Raw genomic sequence first — 22,282 nt, 5'->3', positions numbered from 1 at the left:
TGCATCAGGAGAGGAAAAAGTTTAGTAGCCAATTTTTGCGTACTCTAAAATGAGATGCAAAAAGTTTGACCACAGGAGCAGAAGAGTTTGAAATTACATTCCAATTTGTTACAAAAGATATAAAACTTCACACTGTTCTTTCATTAGAGTCAAACATATATTACTTTAATCTTCAAGAAGACAAAACCAAAGAGACGATGTAACATTCCCATGGCATTGTCTGAGCTACATTGATCAAACTTCACTTGTGGGTAGCCCCAGTCTTACCAGCACTCAGCATTTACCCTTCTGCTCCGTAGGTAATTCCACCTTGTATTAATTTTTCATGCTTCTTCAGAAAATTACTGAACATTTGGTAAGGTAACTTGTAAGTCAAAAAACACTTGCAGCCCTAGGGAAAACAGCATCTTCAGACTCTAATATTAATTAGGTGTGCAGAAGCCAGACAGATGACTTGCTTACTATTGGATACAAACTCCCTCAGGGATTCATCTCAGATAAACCTGTCCAAGTCCCTCTCCAGAATATACAGCAACATATACTTTTAATCCTAGGTGCATATCAAACACCTAAGCAATAGAAAAGTAACAACATAATAAGAGGGACATAAATAAAATTACATTAAAAATATTGCTTGACATCCCCTACCCCACCCCACCCCAACTAGTGCTAGTCACTGCAAATCTGCTGACTTAACGGGAGCTTGTGTCAGCCAAGGATCTGGTCATTATATATATAATAAAAGAATATTCCAACTTTTCGCAAGTCTATTGACATTGTCAAAACAACAGAGACTTGGGGAATCTAGCTCAGAAAGACAATTAGGGCACTATTAAATATTAAGAAATAAATACTGAAACTGCAGAAAAAATATGAATCCTATTTTGCTTCATTTATTAGTTTACAATATTTCCCTGGGATCAAAGACTTCCTCAAGACTTGAAATATGCAAGATTTTTTCAAGCAGCCAAAGAGTAGAATGAATGCCCAAGTCACCTTTGAAAACAAAACTAAAGCTCCAGAGACCTGATCCTGACCTAAAGTTTACAGGGCTTGTGCATGGTTTGCACAAGGGTCCATAATCCCACTCTGAACTGCTGCATAATCATAAACAATAATAACAGTAATAACAGTAATTATAATACTAAGACTGGGCAGTGGCTTGGCTTACTAGGAACCCTGGAAGCTGCTGTGCCTACTTGCCTCAAGTTTCTGTTTAGGAAAAAATGGGAAATGCATCATTCCAAGTGCAAGGCAGTGTTTACAAGACAGGGAAAGGAAATACAGGCAACCCTCACCGTTCGCGGAGGATATGTTCTCATGATCCCTGCAAATGGCAAAATCTGTGAATAAGGCACTGGTGGCTGGGGGTGGGGGGCATGGCTCCGGCGGTGACAGTGGTAGTGCAGCGGCGGGAGCCCGGTGGCAGCAAGCGCAGAGCTCCCGAGGAGCTCCTGTAAATGTGTAAAGTGTATTTAAAATGCAGGTTCAGCATTTGCAAATATTTGAAACCGCAAATGCTAAACCCGCAAATAATGAGGGTTTCCTGTATTGTTTTAGTTCTCACATTCCTTAATCTCTGGATTTTTTTTTATTTAAGGCAGCACAGTAGGTTAAATTTTTAGCCTCGTTTCACGGCAACCATTGTGGCTGCAATGTTCTCACTACTTGCAGTCTTCAGCTTCCCAGATGCCAACCACAGAAATCAAACAGAGAACACTTTTATCTACTTGGGTTCCCCAGAGCCTTTGTGCTACTTTCTGATTCTGCCTCTCTTTTAGTTTGCCCTGAATGCCATGATCTCTGCACAGTACAGTGTGTTCTTATCCCCATTTACCCTGTCTTCCCAACCTCCAGCCTTGCCAACTCCCCTATTGTTTAATTTGTCTGAAAATGGCATGTGATTTCTACTTCTTTCTTTCTTCTTTCAGGTGTTTTGTTATATTACTGAAAGACCAAGTCATTTTCAGTTTTAAGCTTCACCTCTCAGCCACCTTCCTTCCATCTTAACCTTTGTTTCCCTTGCAGCATATACAGTAATCTTCATCATTTCCAACTTCTGTATTTCCAATTTTAACATTGCCATTCCAAAATTTGTATTTATACATAAAATATACATCTAAATAAATTAAGTGGCATACTTCATTTTATGCAGGTACAAAATGGGCATTCCATCCAAGACTCTTAACTCTTTTTAAACTCTCTTTTCTCCCTTAGTTCAGGTCCAAATCTCTCTCTCTCCTTCATTTACTTTGAATGCTTTCATAGAATTATAGAGAAGTAGGGCTGGAAGGGACCTCCAGAGGTCTTCTAGTCCACCCCCCTGCATGAGGCAGGATCACCCCTATCCAGCCATCCTATACAATCCATAATCTAAACTCTACATATGACTAACATCAACCATGAAACAACACAGGCCTAATACCCTAACACAGTCCTAATACCCTAACCTGACACAGGTAAAGCAAGGGAATCATGGCAGCCAATGCCCTGCTTCTATGAAATATCAATATATGCTCAAGAGAGCCTGGTAGAGGGCCATGCCCCCCGCTACAGAGGAAGGCAACACCCCCACAGTTCAGACCAATATGACCATGGGGTAAAATTCTTTCCTGACCCCAAATATGGCAACTGGTTTGACTCTGAGCGGGGCAAGAGCCTCTAGTTTTGGTCCCAGCGGGAGCACCTGCACATCCCAGTCAAAGTCCCCAGCCTTGGCTGTAGCCAACACCCAGTGCCTCTGTAGGAGGCTTAAAAACACTCTGACACACAGCAGAAAGGCAGGGGTGGGGACAACCAGGCTTATGGCTTTCCAACCTCTTTTGAACACCTCCAGTGATGGAGAGTCCACAGCTTCCCTAGGCAGCCTGTTCCACTGCTTCATTATTCTAACAGTGAAGACATTTTTCCGGATATCCAACCTGAAGTTGCAGATCTGCTGTAACTTCAAGCCATTGGTCCATGTTCTCCTCTTTGCAGCAAGAGAGAAAAGGTGCTTTCCTCCTTCTTTATGGCAGCCCTTCAAGTATTTAAAGATTGGTATCATGTCCCCTCTAAGGCACCTTTTCCACAAGCTGATTGTGCCTAATTCCTTCAGTCTCTCTTCATATGACTTGCTTTCCAAGCTCTTTATCATTTTTGTTGCCTACCCCTGGACCCTCCCGAAGTTCTCTACATCCTTTTTAAAATGTGAAGCTCAGAACTGCACACAATATTCCAGATGAGGCCTAACAAGTGCTGAGTAGAGAGGTACTGTCACCTCCCATGTCTTGCACCTAATACTTCTATTGATGCAACCCCAAACCACATTGCATTGTATGGTTGCAGACTCGTATCAAGTCTGTGATCTACCAAAACTCCCAAGTCCTTTTCCACAGTGCTGCCATCCAACCATTTATCACCCATTTTATATTTGCATTTTTGATTATTCCTCCCAAGGGCCGTGTCTACACAAGATGCTGACTGGCACGAAGCGTGATGCGGCACTACTGCACAGTCAGCATCACCTAAAAGCCATTCTGTAATGCTACGGTGCAGTTACTCCAGTTACTGTACAGTCATTTAGTACTTATTTATACAAGTACTAAGTAACTGTGCAGTAATGACAGTGCAGTCAGCATCTTGTGTACATGCAGCTTGCATTTGTCCGCATTGAACTTCATCCTGTGAAGAATCAGAGACTCATTTACTTGGTTCATATAGGCCGTGCTCTTGCAAATGCTTAAGCATCCACATAACCATACTGATGAGTATAGAGCTGAACAGGGAAGTAAATGTATACAGGATGAGGGCCCTAAAGACAGGCCTTACTGGCTTAGCTGTGGCTCCATTCTGCCCCAAAGACACGCATCCAGTCAGGTTTACTGTATGGTCAAGCAGGCCTCTAGGGTTCCTGCTACCCCAAGCCTTTAGATTCAGTTTGCAGAATTAACATGTCATAGCTTGAAACTATCACATACTTATATTTATGCAGCTATCCTGAGATAAAGCTGCTTAGCAAACCAACAGAGAAGCTCAAGCCAAAATGATGAACCCAGGAACAGAGCCAGCTTTTTGATCCAGAAGGGCAAAAGTAATAAGCATCACAAAGACTCAGCCAAAAACAATGAGAATTTGCCATTAGCTCTTGCACTGACCAGTCTACAATAGGGCTGTCCAACTCCGAGTGATTGGGGGCTGCAATCCCCTCAACCAGACAACCACATACTACATAGGCTGCACATAGTGCTGTGCAAGATTCCCCCTCCCCCAGCCTTCCCTACTGCCAGTTGGACAGCCATAGCTTACAAACAAGGTTAAATATGAACAGCTGGTCAGATTTCTGGGAAAGTAATGCAATAAGATGTGTATTGCCAACCGGAAGAAAAGACCATCTGAAGGATCTTGTAGAATTAATAATCAAACACTAAATATTTTAAGTGTTTTAAACTTCTTACTCAGTAATGAAATATTTTAACTCTACTATGATTTACAGAGACCAAAACTCACAAAATTATAACTCTGAATGCACATGTACACCAAAGCCATCTTTTATCTAACACAATATAACAGAACCAGACATCTTATTAGTTGCTCCACCAAAAAAACCTAATCCTTGGGATCAATTCTTTTCTGTGCCATTTAATTCCTATGCAAACATGCACATTCCTTGCGCACATCAGCCTTTGTCTAGAATTCCACTTACTTGAAATTTACATCATTTACTTTAAATCCCCTTCAAGGGGCTACAGGGTTCCTGGTATTACATTTGGGGCTTCTAAGCATTACACAAAATCAAATAATTATTTAATTAGAGCTGAATCCTCCAAGTTACTGTAACTTCAGATTGTTTGAGACTCTTTTGGCTTGTCTGAATAAGATTCTTAAACTAAAATAATAAAAATGTGGAAATTCATCCTAACCTTGGATGGAAGGGAAAATTTAATACCTCTACATCTGAGTAGCAAACTCCTCCCTGGGAGGTTCTGAACACCTAGGAGGAGTCATGGCACTATATTATAGTTTGTCAGATACTATTTTCTGGAGAGAGTTGTGTAGAACCATATTTCAGGCCTCCCCCCAGTATCTTTCCCATGTTACTCTGTATTTATACCTCCCCACACTCCTTACCTTTTGTTATTTTATCTTTTCTTTTCCATGTCTGATATTCCCCGTTCCATTTTTTTCTTTTCTTCTCTCTCATACTATTATACAGTCCCATTCAAATCCTCTTCAACACTTTGTGACTTCTCCCAGTCTCCTTTGTCCTTGTACTATGGTATCTTCTTTTTCCTGGGCTTAGCAGTTTGTCATTCAGTATTACGGTGTTGCTTCCCGTTGAGTCAGTTTCAGGCTGGGATTCCAGAATGCCTTCTGTTAAGTTTAGTTTCTCAAGGATTTTAAGATCTTTTTCCTCTTTCATAATGGACTGCTGTTCTTGATGTGTGAAAGTTACAAAGGTAAACTCTATCTGTATTTTATATTTGCTTCTCTGAGAGAGGTTGTTATTTCCCCCCAGTCAGAAACACTTCTAACAGCAATACATTGATACTTCTACCTAGTTAGCAACTAATTACATCCAACATAGTTGTAGGGGATAAATGGGATAATAATGAAAGAACTGTACAATTTCATTGCCTCTGGTCCACTTTGCTAAGCTGGGTCCTGCATTGTGGCAAAAGAGGCAATTAACAGAGTAGAACCGGATGGTTTATGTCTGATGGGTCTCTTGCAAAGGACAGGCCCACAAGAAAAGGGTTGTTCCCCAGGGATTGTGGCCAGTCGGCATGCTGCCTCCGGGTACTTCCCTGGCATGGTTCTAGGCTTGCTGGGCTGATTTTGGTCTTTTAGGAAGCATGGACAATTCACCTGATAATGCTCAGGGCTCCGTGCTGCATTTGTTTTTTTGTTGATAAATTTGTAAGAACTCCTGAAGTCTGACAGTAAGATATTCATGTGCAAACTATGCCATTGATACAATGAAATAAATTGCTTCCAACACGTCCTTTCCAAATTCCTGTGTTTTGTATGTTAAGGTCAGTTTACCCTTTTCAAATCTACCTTTTTGGCAGGTGTTTCCTCTATCTGAGCTATATCAAATTCAAAGTTCTGCACTTTCCCTCTCACTGAAAGATCTCAGTGTTTTATGAGTCCTGCTTTGGACAGCCAATAGTTTTGGTAGCTAGTGAAATACCTCCTCCACCCTCATACATATGGAGGTGTCCCACAAGTGTCTGTCCTGCATTCTGAGACTCCCTGTTACCCTTATCCCCAAATACATCTTCTACAATTTCTGTTTCAGCTACTTCAGCCGGGGGGAAGGCACACCCAGGCCTATGACCAGTGAGGATCTAGTCAGGGAACTTCTGGAGGGACTGGATGTATTTAAATCAGCTGGTCCTGACGACCTCCACCCCAGAGTGCTGAGGGAATTAGCAGAGGTCATTGCAGGACCCCTGGCATGGCTTTATGAGCATTCGTGGTGCTCTAGTGTGGTGCCAGAGGACTGGAAAAGGGCCAATGTGGTTCCCATTTTCAAAAAAGGGAGGAAGGAGGACCCAGGAAACTATAGGCCAGTTAGTCTTACCTCAATCCTGGGTAAGCTTTTTGAGAGAATTATCCTGGCGCATGTCCACGAGGGGCCAGCAGGGGAGGTTATGCTTAGGGGCAACCAACACGGGTTCATTAGAGGCAGGTCCTGTCAGACCAACCTGGTGGCCTTCTATGACCAGGTCACAAAATCCTTAGACGCAGGGGTAGCAGTGGACCTAGTCTTTCTGGACTTCAGAAAGGCCTTCGACACTGTCTCTCACCCCGTTCTCATTAAAAAACTAGGAGACTGGTGTCGACACCTACACAGTCAAATGGGTCGCTAACTGGCTGGGGGGCCGCACCCAGAGAGTGGTGGTGGACAGGTCATTTTCGACCTGGAGGGATGTGGGCAGTGGGGTCCCGCAGGGTTTGGTCCTCGGACATGTACTGTTCAACATCTTCATCAGCGACTTGGCTGAAGGGGTAAAAAGCACCGTGTTCAAATTTGCTGAAGACACTAAGATGTGGGGGGATGTGGGCATGCTAGAAGGGAGGAATAGGCTGCAATTAGACCTAGACAAGTTACAGGGGTGGGCAGATGAGAACAGGATGGGTTTCAACACTGACAAGTGCAAGGTGCTGTACGTAGGGAGGAAGAACCAGCAGCAGACCTATAGGCTGGGGAACTCCCTTCTTGTCAGTGCAGAGGCAGAAAAGGATCTTGGAATCATTATTGATGCCAAAATGAACATGGGCCGACAGTGTGGGGATGCGGTCAGGAAGGCCAACCGTACCTTGTCATGCATCCACAGATGCATCTCAAGCAGGTCCAAGGAGGTGATCCTCCCCCTCTATGCGACACTGGTCAGGCTGCAGCTGGAGTACTGCGTCCAGTTCTGGGTGCCGCACTTCAGGAGGGATGTGGACAGCATGGAGAGGGTCCAGAGGAAGGCAACTCGCATGATCAGGGGGCAGCAAGGCAGGCCCTATGAGGAGAGGCAACGGGACCTGAACCTGTTCAGCCTTTACAAGAGAAGGCTGAGGGGGGATCTAGTGGCCTGTGACAAACTAGTCAGAGGGGACCAACAGGCACTGGGGGAGTCCCTGTTCCCCCGAACACTCCCAGAAATGACAAGAAATAACGGTCACAAGCTGGCAGAGGGTAGATTCAGACTAGACATCCGGAGGCGCTACTTCACTGTCAGGGCAGCTAGGATCTGGAACCAACTTCCAAGAGAAGTGGTGCTGGCTCCTACCCTGGGGGTCTTTAAGAGGAGACTGGATGAACACCTTGCCAAGTCATTTGACCCCAGTACTCTTTCCTGCCATGGCAGGGGGTCAGACTTGATGATCTGCTCAGGTCCCTTCCAACCCTACCAACTACAAAACTATGAAACTACTTGTAGATTTATTTCTCTCCTCTGTTCAGTGCTCTCTCCCTGTTTCTCTGACAGACCTTCCTGGCTATCCCACCATCAAATGACACTGGGTTGAACTCCAGCTATTCTTCCCAAAGCCCCTCTCAGCCTCCTTTGTCTATCACTGCTTTCTCATTGCCTCCATCCTCCAAACTCACAACTTGATGCAAAAATCTAGAGAGAGTTCATTCTCTCCCATTTCCATATGGAGCTATAAGGTGTCCTTCCAGATACAGCAATGTCTGGGTGGAGTAGCATCTGATGCAAGAGAAAGGAATGTCAGGGCCACATGCCTACTAATACTCTCATTAAAGGTACAGTTTCAGAAAGAAAGAACCTGCTGTGAATATACACAGAGGCTAATAATAAAAAATAGTTTCATGGCAGTGTTATATTCATTACAGATCCTAAAGTCATCATCCCTGCTCAAATAAAGCAAGTCAGGACTGGTGCACTGTGGGTAAATGTCACCAGGCTGACTGTGCATAGCATCATAGTGGATAGGTCTATGTTACAAGTAAGAGGTGTTACTGCAGCATAGCAAGTCACATCTGCACTAGTTTTAATCTCTGTAACAGCAACAGTGAAGACATAGCAGCACAGATGAGTGACATGTATCCAGCAAGCTTGTACACCTAACAATAAAGTCTACCCCATAACACCCTTGCTGACATTGGTATTCAAGCCAGCTACATTAACAGTAGTGTGGGTATTAGGGGTGTGCGAAACGGGTCATATTCGATTTGGATTTAGATTCAGCTCAAATCGGGGACAGTGATTCGATTAATTGATTCAGATCATTGTCATTCAGATCCGATTTGATTTGGCCCAATTCGAATCTGAAGATTTGATGCTGATTTGGATAATCAGCGATTCGGCCATAGAAACAGCTTTAAATGTTTTTTCTACATACCTCAAGGTACCAGGCGTGGCTTGTAAATGCTGCAATGCTGGGGTGGATGGAGCATCCCACAGGAACGCACCCCTCCTCCACCCCACCTGGCCCCCTCGTGTTCTTGGTGGCGACCCCAGAAGTGAACTGGAACTACTTCTGGTCCACTGCCGAGTGCACAGGGGAGAGAGGCCAATCAATGTGGGGTGGGGGCAAAACGAGCCGCAAAATTGGAAGTGCTGTCAGTGTGCATTGGTGAAACTGGAAGTGCTGGTGGCACATGGCACCAGAGAGAGCAAAAGCACTGGCAGCATGTGGCAGTGCAAAGTGCTGGTGGCCCTGCCCCCATGTCGCTGCCATGTACCCCTGGGGGCCTTCCCAAATACCTCCAGGGGTATGCATACCCCTGGTTGACAACCCCCGAGCTAGGGTGTTTGCTTACAGTATACCAGCTACATCACAGTAATCTCCTGCATGTTCTTACTCCATGGTAAAATAAGCAGGATACATTAATGCAAGTCAGATCAGTTACCACGTGTATTAGCCACCAACTAAGACATACAGATGTTAGCAAAGGGCAGCCGATATGTTCTAAGTCAGCTGTTAGACTCAAGACAGCCTTTGGAAAATGCCACTGGTATTTCACTGGTTTCTTGACTATGGAAAAATAATAGAGCAATTCTTCTGTGCCAAAGAACTCAGAAAAAGACTATGTGACAAGTCAGGAAATTTCTGACACTGTAGATGCCTACTTAAAATCTCTGGGCTTCTCATTGTACAAATGTCAGCACACTCAATGCTGCTAATATTATGTGGTTTCCCATAGCACCCTAGGGTTCCATATTATCCTGGTTGCAAATCTTTGCTCTAAATTCACCTTCCCTCAATTATTTGTGTGTCCATACCTTGTACGTGTACGCAGTGTGGGGATGCGCTATGATTGAATTTCAACCCATCAGAACAGGATATTGCACTTTGCTACATGTGTTCTATATTATGTTTATCACAAGTATTTAAAGCAATTGTAGTTGCTTGAACCTACTGAACTGAGTTCAGTTTGATTCCTAAAGTGAAACACCCACCTACGTAGACTTACAGTATGCAACATGAAGCTACTAGGCTAGAGCTGTTTGTAAGAAGTTGCCTAGATACACACACAGACAGAAGTGAAACACTTGCCAAATACCTAGCACTGGACATTGACACTGAACTCATCATCTACAGCAAATGAAACAAACAATTACAGGATATGTAGAAAAGCCTTTGTCTCGCTCATGACCATGTTTCAGTTAACTTTCTGAATCCTAAGAGAATATCCTGACAAACTCTTCTGAAGAGGAGGCTTTGCCTGCCTTCTGATTTTGGGAATAACCCCAGCCATAACTCCCTGTGGGTATAAAGTAATTCAGAGACTGAAAATTGAAATTCTATTTAGCAGCCTCAGCTTGTCACCGATGACTAATCTTAAGCAGACTTGACTGTATGGCGCGGGGGGGGGGGGGGGGGGGGGAGGGGGCACACTAATGAGTCTTCCTAAATCTCCAGTTTGTGCTGGCTTGTATGCCCTATCAGGCATTTGGGACTTCTTTGAAAAAGTCTCTCAACCATTGCTCAGCCTAGTTCAGCTCTGCTAAGTGTTATTAGTGATAGAATACTTGTGCACATGAACTGCCTGTTTCTGCTTGTATTTTAAGCACCACCACATCAAGACTAGCTTGAAGCAGATTTATGTTGACACAGGGCGCGCCTACTCGTACAAATGCTCCGGGATGAGTTTACTGCAGAGTAATTTACTCCAGAGTAAACCTGCCCTGGGCAGGTGTCTACATGTGCAGGGAAGCAGGAGCAGATTTGCTGCTCATGGCAGCAGTCTGCTCTTGCACCCCCACTGCAGCAGTCAGGAGGAGCTCCAAGCTCCCCCTGGGAGCTAGCCCAGGGGCTGACAGGGAGCACAGGGCCAGGACATAGCTGCCTCCTAGCCAGGGTTGGGAGACTGCTCCCTGCCTCTGGGAGCTGCCTGCTACTGGGGAAGGCTCTGCTACCAGAGCCTGGGCAGGGCCAGTGTCCCCCTGCCCTGGCAGCAGGGAGCCTTCCAGCCTTCAGATCTCATCTCCCAGTCCTGGCTTTGCAATCATGAAGCTGGGGCTGGGAGATAAGAATTGCAATCATGAAGCAGGGTCTGGGAGCTCCCTGCTGTCAGGACAGGGGGACATTGTTCCCACTCAGGCTTTGAAGTACATTGCTCTGAGTTGGCCAACTACACATGATGTACTGCGCAGTAATTATCCCCAAGTAAATTTGCTCCTTGTATTTACAGGTAGCAAACTTACTCATTAGAGCAAAGTACTGAGCAGTAAACTTCTGCACATGTAGACTGTGATGCTTAGTGCACAGTAATTTGCTCTAATCTTGAGTAAAGTGTCTCGTGTAGATACATGTGCAGTGCTTAAAATTATAGGAGCAACCAACTGAATGCACTAGGTTTCCCCATGCTGCTATCACTGGTTCTAGCAAAGACAGGAAATACTGAAAGAAAAATATCCCAGTGCAATTAAAGTCTCTGACATCAGTAACAGTTATGTTGGGAACAGCATGCATAAACCCCTCCACAACTTACAGGAATGGGATAGAAACAACTACAGAATATGGAAACTTTCAGAAAACCTTTAAGGAAGATGACATCAGATAAGATCACATCTATTTCTATTCCAGTGTTTCCCTGAAAGCTACTTTTCCATTTCAGTGACTCACAGCATAGAAAATTTTGTGGTTTGGATGAACAGCTGATCCCACCAAAGGGCAGGGGACATTGTTATACTTGGGTCCCTATGGCCTGAAGCAGCGATCCTAAAATGTTTGTGGAACTTAGCCATGTGTCGCATTAAAACAATCCTTAGGCAAGACATTTCCAGTAAATGCATGAAACAATCACAGAACAGTACCCACATACCTTGATGACTATCCCTTCATGAACATTTAACGAACATAATTTTCTCTCTGTTCAAAATAAAACAGCAACCCTCTCGCTCCAAAACAGGAGGACATTTTGAAATCAACACCGACAACAGGTTTTACAGTATTATGACCATCAGACCCTCCTTTACCACAAAATATTTTCACACTGAAGGAAGTAGGTCTTCTTCTCAGATACAGAGTGAGGTTTCTTTCTGAAGCATCCAAAATGAGGATTTCACTCAATGAACATTTTTCATTTAATTGAAGATGAAACATTTGAGTCAATGGGAATTGTGACCCTGACCATGCCTACCTTAGGCATTTTTTAAAGTTTCACACTATCATGTCATCACCAATACATAATCAATAGATTTAAGAAATATTTTAATGTATTAATTTACCAATAATTAACATATCACTAAGCCAGAATACAGGCAAAGATGAGACTAACACATTACACACACCTTTCCTGATGTAATATCACTGATACAAATAGGAATGTCAGTGTGTAAAGCTAACAGTTTGCTACAATGTCAGGAAGTTCTATGTTATGATATCATCATCCTGATCCATTTGCTAATCCTATAACAAGATAATTAAGGATTGTAGTATAAATCTTTAAACACTTTGACCTATCTGGACTCTGCTTTGTTTGATCGATCTAGGGTGCAACAGTCTGATTCCGTCTCATCATTGTACTTTGTGCCACAAAAGTACTGATTCACTAACTTGAAGGGTTGAGTTCCTGAATAAACAAGTTATTTATTTTCATGCCACCTACAGGAAGAAAAATATCTGTGTAATTTTAATCAACGTCAAGGAAAAATAACTGTATTTAAGGGAAACATAATGTTCAATGAAACAGTATCAAACCTCTCCATCAGTAGCTACAAAGATTCATTTTTGTCAAGTAGAAAGATACCCAAACTCCTGGAGGAGAAATACTGCTTTGATATTTTAGATCATGACACTTCTGCTATGTAGCGAGTAAAGTAAACACACAACTATCTGGTAACTTTAGTACAAAGTTAACATGAATGAATATTTCATGGCATTTGTGTAATTGACATTTTTATAAGTGTTTACTTAATCATTTAAACCTTTTATATAATTTAATTCAATAATAATAAATCTGTAATAATTGATTCTGTCTGAGTGTGAGATGCTTTTTTTATTATTGCTGTGTTCATAGGACAATAGCTGCTCTGTTCCCAAGGGAATCACACATTATAGAAATGACAGACAGGTATTAGTGACAGCCAATCTACACTGTGGGCAAGATGACATGTGCTACCAGCTTTCTCTGAGGCTGTACCAAATAAGAACTTGACAATACTTCTGTGGGCAAAAGAGAACTAGCACCAGAAGGCATGGCACCAAAGACACTCCAAATAATGTTAAACCTTTAGGGGTTTGATTTGATACCTAAAAGTGAAAGGCCACTGTGATGCTTTTTATATTGCCAAGCTGCAGATTTGGACTAGAGGGCAACTTTTTATATCAACATAATAATCTATACTTTATTCTCTCTATATACAATATATCAATAGATTAAACAAGGCTATATGGCTAATAGCATATATACGTATATGTATATACACACACACACACACACACACGCTATTGGGTGCAACACAGGATTTTTCTTTTTATTAGAAAGGGAGGGAGATGGGTGCATTATTATGTACAATGTTATACTTATTAAATAAACATGTCAAAGTGAGAGGCTCTAATCACTAATTAGCTTCTTTCTTTACACAGAACAGCGAGAGGGTGATACCACAAGCTTTCCCACACTGCACTGCCCGCATTCCTTATTTGTTACCCAAAGACATTGACTGCAGGAGTTGGGAGAGCAGCTCAGTCATTCTCAGCTCCAGTCCGGTCTGTCCCAGCCTAGAATGCCAACAAGGCTCTTGGAAAAGGTCCACTATGATGCAAGCACATGCTCAAAATGGTGTTTCTTTCTACAGCGGGTAGCTATTACACTTTCTTTAATCTCGTTTTACCACCCTGAGGTACTAATTAAGCATTCTCAGACATTTACATTGAAGTGATTCATGCTTTTCTGTAGCTATAGAAACAGAATTGTATACTTTACACACCTATGCTATTAGGCGCATAATGTAAGAGGGTGAATTCAATAAGCTTTTGTACATTCAGGTGATTCATAGTGTGGCTACTCTGCACTTTTTGTTTGTCTTTGCATGAGGAGATAAGAGGGCTTTATCAGTTCCTTTCTGGACTTTTTTACATTTTACTTCAAATGGGACAGGTATAAGGCCTTCAGTAGAAGCTCATGAAGCTCCATCTCAAAGTCTGTACCATGGACAGAATTGGTTGACAAGCAGCTTGAGTCAATGGGAAATTTTTTCATACTTTCTTCCTCCTGGCCCTGAACAAACAATTCTAGTTGCCAAGGTTTGATAGGTTTGCAGGTTTGGGGCTATTATCTAGTTAGGATGATATTAACAAAGCTCACTTAGATATGGGTAGGGGCCTACCAAAATTAGAATTTTACAATTTTTGCAGAAACTGTGATTTTGGGTGGGTTCTGTGAAAAAGCGCAGGTTCTGTGAAAAAAGTACAGGCACCATGCTTTTGACAGGCTCCCTGAAAATAAAACAACTTACTGAAAATAAAATGCTGGCCCACTCTGGGAAGCCAGCAGTCCTCATGGCCACTGCAGCCTATCTATGCAGCCTGCTGAGAGAAGAAGAACAGAGATGGGTTGCTGCCATGGCAAGATGGCTGCTGCCCCGACCCTCTCTGCTGACTGGCTGGAAGGGCCATCTGTGGAATGACCTTGATCCTTTCCAATCAGCAGTGAGGGGCAGGATTGCATGACAGACATCCCTTAGCCAATCAGTGGCAAAGGGCAGGACTACATGATGGACCTGCAGCCAATCAGCAATGCAAGGCAGGGCCACAGGGCTCCTTGGCTAATCAGAGGCATGAGGGAGGCCTGCTGCACTCTGCCCATAAAAATGGATGCCAGCCCTGTATTTTTCCCACAAAACCGATGGGCAGCTGCCTCAAGTTTAGTAGACCCCTAGACATGGGATAAACAAGTCTCAAAGTCCTCAGAAAATATAGGAGCCATGGATTCATGTACCAGCAAGACTTCTTCCTCCACTTGCCATCTCTCTCTCTCTCTTTTTTTTTTTTTAAGTGTAAATCTCCCTAGCTGTATTTTTCTCCTGATCCACATATTTGGTGAGGGATCGATTGCATCAGCATGGTAGAGCATGTAATATTGCCAACTTTAGCAATTTTATTCAGATTCTCGTGCTAATTGGTATTCTTCTGAAAGTGTCAGTTCTTGAAATCTTGTGAGTATATGAGGATCTTGGCTTCTTAAAGAAGTTTGAGTCTTAACAGGTTCAGAGGAAGAGCTTAAAAAAATAATTGGGTGAAACCTCATAGTAAACTAGAAGAATCAGCCCTTTATTTTATTTTAAAATAAATATTGACATTCTTAAGCCAATAAGGTTTCTGGGGCCAGGTACATGACTTCCTAGTATCTGAGGTTGACAAGACTGGGTATAAAATACTAAACCATGGCCTTCCGTCGTCTGTTAGGGATGAAATCAGGAAGGTCAAAGTGCAATTGGAGTTAGCAAGGGATGTGAAGGGTAACAAGATGGGGTCCTACAAGTATATTGACAACAAAAAAAGGAAGTCAGAGAAAGTGTGGGTCCCTTACTGAATGGGGAAGACAACCTAGCGATAGATGATGAGGAAAAGGCTGAAGTACACAATGCATTTTTTACTTTGGTCTTTACAGCCAAGGTTAGCTCCCAGACTACTGCACTGGGCAATGCAGTATGGGAAGAAGGTGAGCAGCCCTCAATGGTGAAAGAACAGGTTAGGGACTATTTAGAAAAGCTGAATGTATACAAGTCCATGGGGCCAGATGGAATGCATCTGAGGGTGCTGTGGAAGTTGGCTGATGTGATTTTGAAGAGCTGCTGGCCATTATTTTTGAAAACTTGTGGTGATCAGGGGAAATCCCAGATGATTGGAAAAAGGCACAAATAGTACACATCTTTAAGAAAAGGAAAAAGGAGGATTCAGGGAAGTACAGGCCAGTCAGCCTCACACCTGAGTCCCTGGAAAAATCATAGAGCAGGTCCTCAAAGAATCCACTTCTAAGCACTCGAAGGAAGAGAAAGTGATTAAAGGAACAGTCAGCATGGATTCACCAAGGGCAAGATGTGCCTGACCAACCTGATTGCCTTTTGTGATGAGATAACTGGCTCTGTGGATTTGGGGAAAGGAGTGTAGTTTACTAAGGTTTTTGATATGGTCTCCCATAGCATTCTTGCAAGGAAGTTAAGGAAGTATGGATTGGATGAATAGACTGTAAGGTGGATGGAAAGCTGGCTGGATTGTTGGGCTTAATGGGTAGTGATCAATGGCTTGATATCTAGTTGGCAGCTGGTATCAAGTGGAGTGCCCTAGGGGTCTGTCCTGAGGCCAGTTTTGTTCAATATCTTCATTAATGATGTGGAAAATGGCATAGAGTGCACCCTCAGCAAGTTTGCGGATGACACCAAGCTGGGGGGGAATAGTAGATATGCTGGAGGATAGGGCTAGGATTCAAAGCAACCTAGACAAATAGAGAGGATTGGGACAAAAGGAATCTCATGAGGTTCAACAAGGACACATGCAAAGTCCCATGCATTGCTACAGGCTGGGGGTTGACTGGCTGGGCAGCAGCTCTACAGAAAAGGACCTGGGGGTTACAGTGGACAATAAGCTGAATATGAGCCAACAGTGTGCCGTTGTTGCAAAGACGGCTAATGGCATACTGGGCTGCATTGGCAGGTGTGTTGCCAGCAGGTCAAGGAAAGTAATTATTCCCCTCTATTCAGCACTGGTGAGGTCATATCTGGAGTAGTGTGTCCAGTGTTGGGCCCCCCACACAGAAATGATGTGGACAAATTGGAGAGAGTCCTGCAGAGGGCAAAGAAAATGGTTAGGGGGTTGGGGCACATGATTTCTGAGGAGAAGCTGAAGGAACTGGGCTTGTTTAGTCTGAAGAAGAAAAGACTAAGGGGGGATTTAATAGCAGCCTTCTACTACCTGAAGGGTGGTTCCAAAGAGGATGGAGCTAGACTGTTTTCAATGGTGGTAGATCACAGAAGAAGCGGCAATGGTGTCAAGTTTCAGCAAAGGAAGTTTAGGTTAGAAATTAGGAAAAGCTTTCTTACTAGGAGTGTGGTGAAGCACTGGAACTGGTTACCTAGAGAGGTGGTGGAATCTCCATCCTTGGACATTTTTCAGGCCCAGCTCAACAAAGCCCTGGCTGGAACAATTTAGTTGGGGATGGTTCTTCTTGAGCAGAGGGTTGGGCTAGATGACCTCCTAAGGTCCCTGTCAACCCTTCTTTTCTATGATTCTATGATTTCTGCATGAATAACATTCATTTGGCAGCACCTGAAGGAACACAATATCCCAAAGGTAAACAGGTTATATCATGCTCCTTGCTAATTGCATCATCTTATCAAAGGAAAATCTTATCTGTATGTGGGAGATTGCAATGGTTGCGTCTTTGAACAAGTTTTAATAAAACTGAGATGCATTCATGTGTTTCCTAGAAGCATTTTTGGATGTCTGTAAAGCTGCAGTTGGGTTGCTGCCTTTGGGTATAAAGGGAGTGGTGTTGGATGATTTGGAAAAGGAAAAAATCAGTGTGCTGTTTCTTTTGGCTTTCATGAAGAATATTACTCAATTGAAGATTAAGGATCTTCTTGTCATTGTTATAGTATTATTTGCAGAAATGTATACATTAATAGGCTGTGAATGAACAGGGTGGTGTGAGTTCCTCTACTATATAACAGAAATGAGGATGAATTGTTAAATTCTGTAATGAAAATTCTGCCCTCTCTCCTCTTCAGTAGTAATACTACATCTCAGACTTCTCACCAGTCTTGATTTAAAAAAACCCTGTGCTGTACTTTATGATGAAAACATTCAAACAGAAATACAGAAGATTCTTGATCAATGTTATTCATGTAATATCTTTAAAGGATCTCTAGCATTATATTTATACAAAACTCCCATGCCAACTTTAACTGCAGCAGTATTGAGGGACTTGAGTCATTTTTCCTACGCAGGATATCCTGCTCACCAGGAAGAGGAATTACTGAAACACATCTACCTTAAATAACTTATTTTTTGGAGGACAATAAATTAATGTTTGCTAGTTACATTAAACTTCTGTTGTTATTTTTACTAACCCTAAAGCAGAGAAGGTCATTCTAACTGAATTCTGCTTGGCACAGGACCCAGTCCAGGGAAGGAAGAAATGCAACTGTGGATACAAGTAACCTTTATGTCCTGCCAGTTCCAGGGACTGCTGGAAACTGGTTTATAACTAAGAACCACTCTCAATACTGGCCTAAATCATGCTACAAATTTCCTAACTGGCAAATGGGCATACTCCTGGAGTACTCCTATCACCACATTTTCCTATGGTCCCCTCCATACTGAGGGGAACAAAGTGGAGAATAATTCTAAGATTCTTTATGCTCAGGAAATAACCCTACATCAACTTCCATACTACTTTGTGCCATTAGAACTGACATCTCACTTGGAAAAGTGTAATGTGCTTTTGCGAAGACAATCTAACAATTCTGGTAGAGAATAATGTGCTCTGAATCACTGTGGACAAATATTTTCACAGCAGTTTAAAAATGATATCAAGCATTATTCTAGCAGCCATTAGGAAATGAGAGACTACATCTAACCATCATGTTCTTGGGAAAAGTATTTAGATTTGCTTTAGAAATCAGCAGCTTATTTAGTTAAGAGGCATTTGAGAGATTTATAGGTACATTAGGATTTCATAGGAAAAGCCTGACAAAGATGCATTAATTTAGCTAATACAAGAGCTAGAGAGGACAGCATCAGCCACTCAAAGATGAAACCATTTTTTAATTTATTTATCAAGCTGTACTTATAGTGCTGGACAATTATGTTGAGAACAAAAGAAACACCTCTTGAAACTGCTTGATTAGCTAGTGGATTTCACTGTGTGGGAGTCTCAGAGTCAAGTACTGAAGTTCAGAGTTTCCCAATTCATCTATTGGAAGTGGTCTACTCCCATAGCATTGTATCTCCTCCTTCCTTCCAGTTGCTAAATAGCATTAAAGACAGTGGAAAAATATGTTAATGTACTTGCTTAATAGTCTTCCACATAAATATTTTGTTGTTGGCCCAGAGATGGTTTGCAATTGCAAATGGGTGGAGACCCTGTCTGGACAATCATGTATAGGGAAGTGGTCCATAATCTGTCCAATAATATATGGTGCACACCAGAATAAAGCCTGAGTTATTACAGATTTAAAAAGGTAAGATGGATTTTATGACCAATAGCTATTGGGTCAGGTTGGAACCAAATAAAGTCTCATGAGTCAGCATATAAAACTGATGGCCTTGGGGGTCAGGTAGGAATTTCCCCCACAGCTATGCTCAGATGGCAAGTTATGTTACAGGGTATTTTTGCTTTATGAAGCATTAGATACTATCTACCAGTAGATGGAGGGTACTGGACTGGAAAGGCCAGTAGTTTAATCCAATGCAGAAAAACGTACGCATGAGGCAGTGTGAAAACCTGACCTCTATTTTAGAGGAGAGAATTTTTTTTTAACTTGTAACAGATAAATGAATGAAGCAACCCCTGTCTGTTCGCAGGACCTCTGCCGTGTCAGTCAAATTCCAGATATCTCATCTTGTTAATCTGCTTAGAAGATAGAGAAATCTCCTGACTCGTCCATGGATCCATAGTTCCAACAATAAACCACTTCATTTTTCCTTGGTGAGTATAAACTGCTCATCTTCTCCCAACCATTAGACACCTGCCTGAACTGGCTTTCTTTAAACAAGCCTCAATTATGAATTCAAACTTCTGCTATACAGGTGTATACAGAGAAAGACTGAACTCAATTTCAAGCACATCACACAAAATCTCTCACTCAAAATTGGTTTGATCAATACTATAACAGATAGAGCCTCCCATGCTGAAAAACAAATGACAAGAGACCGTATTATTTCTCTTCCCTTTCCTTACAATTTTTGGCGCAACAGGAATTTCTAATGTAAAAATCTAGATAGGGGGCTCAGGGCACTTATACATGTGATGGACCTCTGCTCTGACATGTGCTAATTGGCATGCATCAGAGCGGACTCAATTAATCAGTTAATTGTGACTGCTGGGAGTCTGCTGGAACATGTTAATTAGTGCACTCCAGCAACCTCCACATCATGTGTATTCAGCATCTCAGCATTTCAAAATGATGGCAGGGGCACTATTTTGAAGCACTGGACCCTGAATACACGTGATGCTTGCAGGTGCTTTAAGTAGAGCAGCTCTTGGGGTGTTTATACACGTGCTCCAGGAGTGTGCATGTGGGGGAGGGAGGGAGTGTTGCTTTAATTAGAATGGCGCTCTAATTTGCTCTAATTAAAGCACCCAGAGTATCATGTGTATCAGCATCCCCGTGCCGAAAAATGGCAGTTTGGGTGCTTTAACCAAAGCTCATCGAATGAGCATGGGATTAATCAAGTCTGCTCCAATGCACTGTAATTACACCATGTCAGAGAAGTCTTGCTGCACATGTATAGGCGCCCTCAGAGCCAATCTAATTAAAGTGCCAGGCCCCCTCCACTACGGAGCATGTGTATAGACACCTTTAGGCTAGAGAAGCAGGGGCAAAAATTTAAACAAGAACATAAATGCCAACACAACAGATGCTGTTACAAGCACATACAGGTTGACAAGAAGCAGCGTCTATATTTGAACCCACAAACTGGTGCAAAAAAAAAATTCAATATTTGCACCCATAGCCTACCAGGAACATAACTGAAGGTTCAAATGACAGGGCTGGGCTGATGTGCAATAAAAATGTGACCCTAGGTTTGCTGACACGAGGTCACAAAGAAAATTAGTAGCAAAATAAAACAAAACCACTCAACCAAACCCATGCCTACTTACTATTTCCCTTCCTTCCACAGCTCTTCTAGCCATTAAAAGCATGGCATTCTATAACAGGGATTAGGAGTAAGAGTCAGTTGTATTCTAACAGAAAATAACTTTGTGTTTCCTCTTTTACCCCTTTCCATAGTTTGGTTTTCATCATGGAAACAGCTTGTCATCAGCACCTGATTTCCCAGTTCCATAACCAGTATGCTTTCAGTGTCCATTTTACAAATTCTTTTGTTTTGAATTAAAAAAAGGCTCCTAAATGTATTAGTCTGTAAATTGCTGCAATGAGAAAAAGGATCCAAAGTCAGCAGTTTACAAAGTTTTAGATTTTCACCTAGATTTAAAAATATTTTGCATACTATTTTCTGTAAATAGAGAAATGAAGAGATTATTTTTGAACAAGCTACAGTATAATCCACTCAAGAAATACATTTTATACTGCTCTTCCAAATTCAGTCTCATCTGCTTGAGATTGCACATACAGACACTCATCCAAATGTATTACATACAAAATAGATGGCCAACAGCTCACAAACTGCTGACTAACAAGGGGCAGAAAACATGCGAATCATCAACATGATCTGGCATTCAGAACTGTTCCGCTGAGCAGAAATTCACTGATGTTGTATCAGAAAAAAAAGTTACCTCCGTTTTCTGCATAAATATTAGAAAGAACCCCAAATCACATTTTGATCAAGGAAACAAACTTCTGTTGGATATTCACAATTGACAATCTACTGTCCTTCATTTTTCTTCAATCTCCCTCCCATGGTCACTGATAAATGAAGGCAACCATTACCAGGCATGGAAATAGTTGTGGACCATATCATTGTCGGTCACAGACTGATGGGAGCTCCTAGCTGGGGGGGGCCCACTGCACCCAAGCTTGGGAGCTACCTGCTGAGACCCACACACCCCTGTGGCTGGAAGATCACAGCTGGTGCAATCTTCCAGCTGCAGGGGCACTCTATGTGGCTGGGAGTCTTGTCAGCTGACCTGGGCTCTCAGCTGGGGGAGTTTGCTTCTTGCTGGTGCAGGGGGAACTTGAATGGGGCTGCCCCTGCACTGGCAATGAGGTGCAATGGAATCTACTGTGGAATCCACACAATTATGCCTCCTGCCAAGCACATGTGGCATGGCAGGAGGTACAATTTTGTGATCCCACATTCCATTCCATTGCACCTTTACCTGCTTGTATAGAGGGGCCCTGATACAAGTCATACTCCCTGACCTGTCTTCCTAGCACACATACTGAAATCCTGAGATTACAGGAAAATCTCTGGTATTCAGCGTAAGTAGGGAGTGCCGGGTGCCGGTTATGTAAAAATCGCAGATATCTAAAAACGAGGGGGGTGGGGCTTAGCGGTGGGGTAGGGTGGTGGATGGCAGTGGTGGTGCACAGTGGTTGCATGTGGCTTACATGCGGCGATGGATGTGCAGGTGTAGTGTGCGATTAAATGAAGTTTTAGCAATATGTAATGCAAGGCCAGAACATGCTAGCTTAAAACATTTTGG

Source organism: Alligator mississippiensis, chromosome 11 (genome assembly GCF_030867095.1).
Source record: "Alligator mississippiensis isolate rAllMis1 chromosome 11, rAllMis1, whole genome shotgun sequence".
NCBI lineage: Eukaryota > Metazoa > Chordata > Crocodylia > Alligatoridae > Alligator > Alligator mississippiensis.
This window is presented reverse-complemented; position numbering follows the sequence as displayed.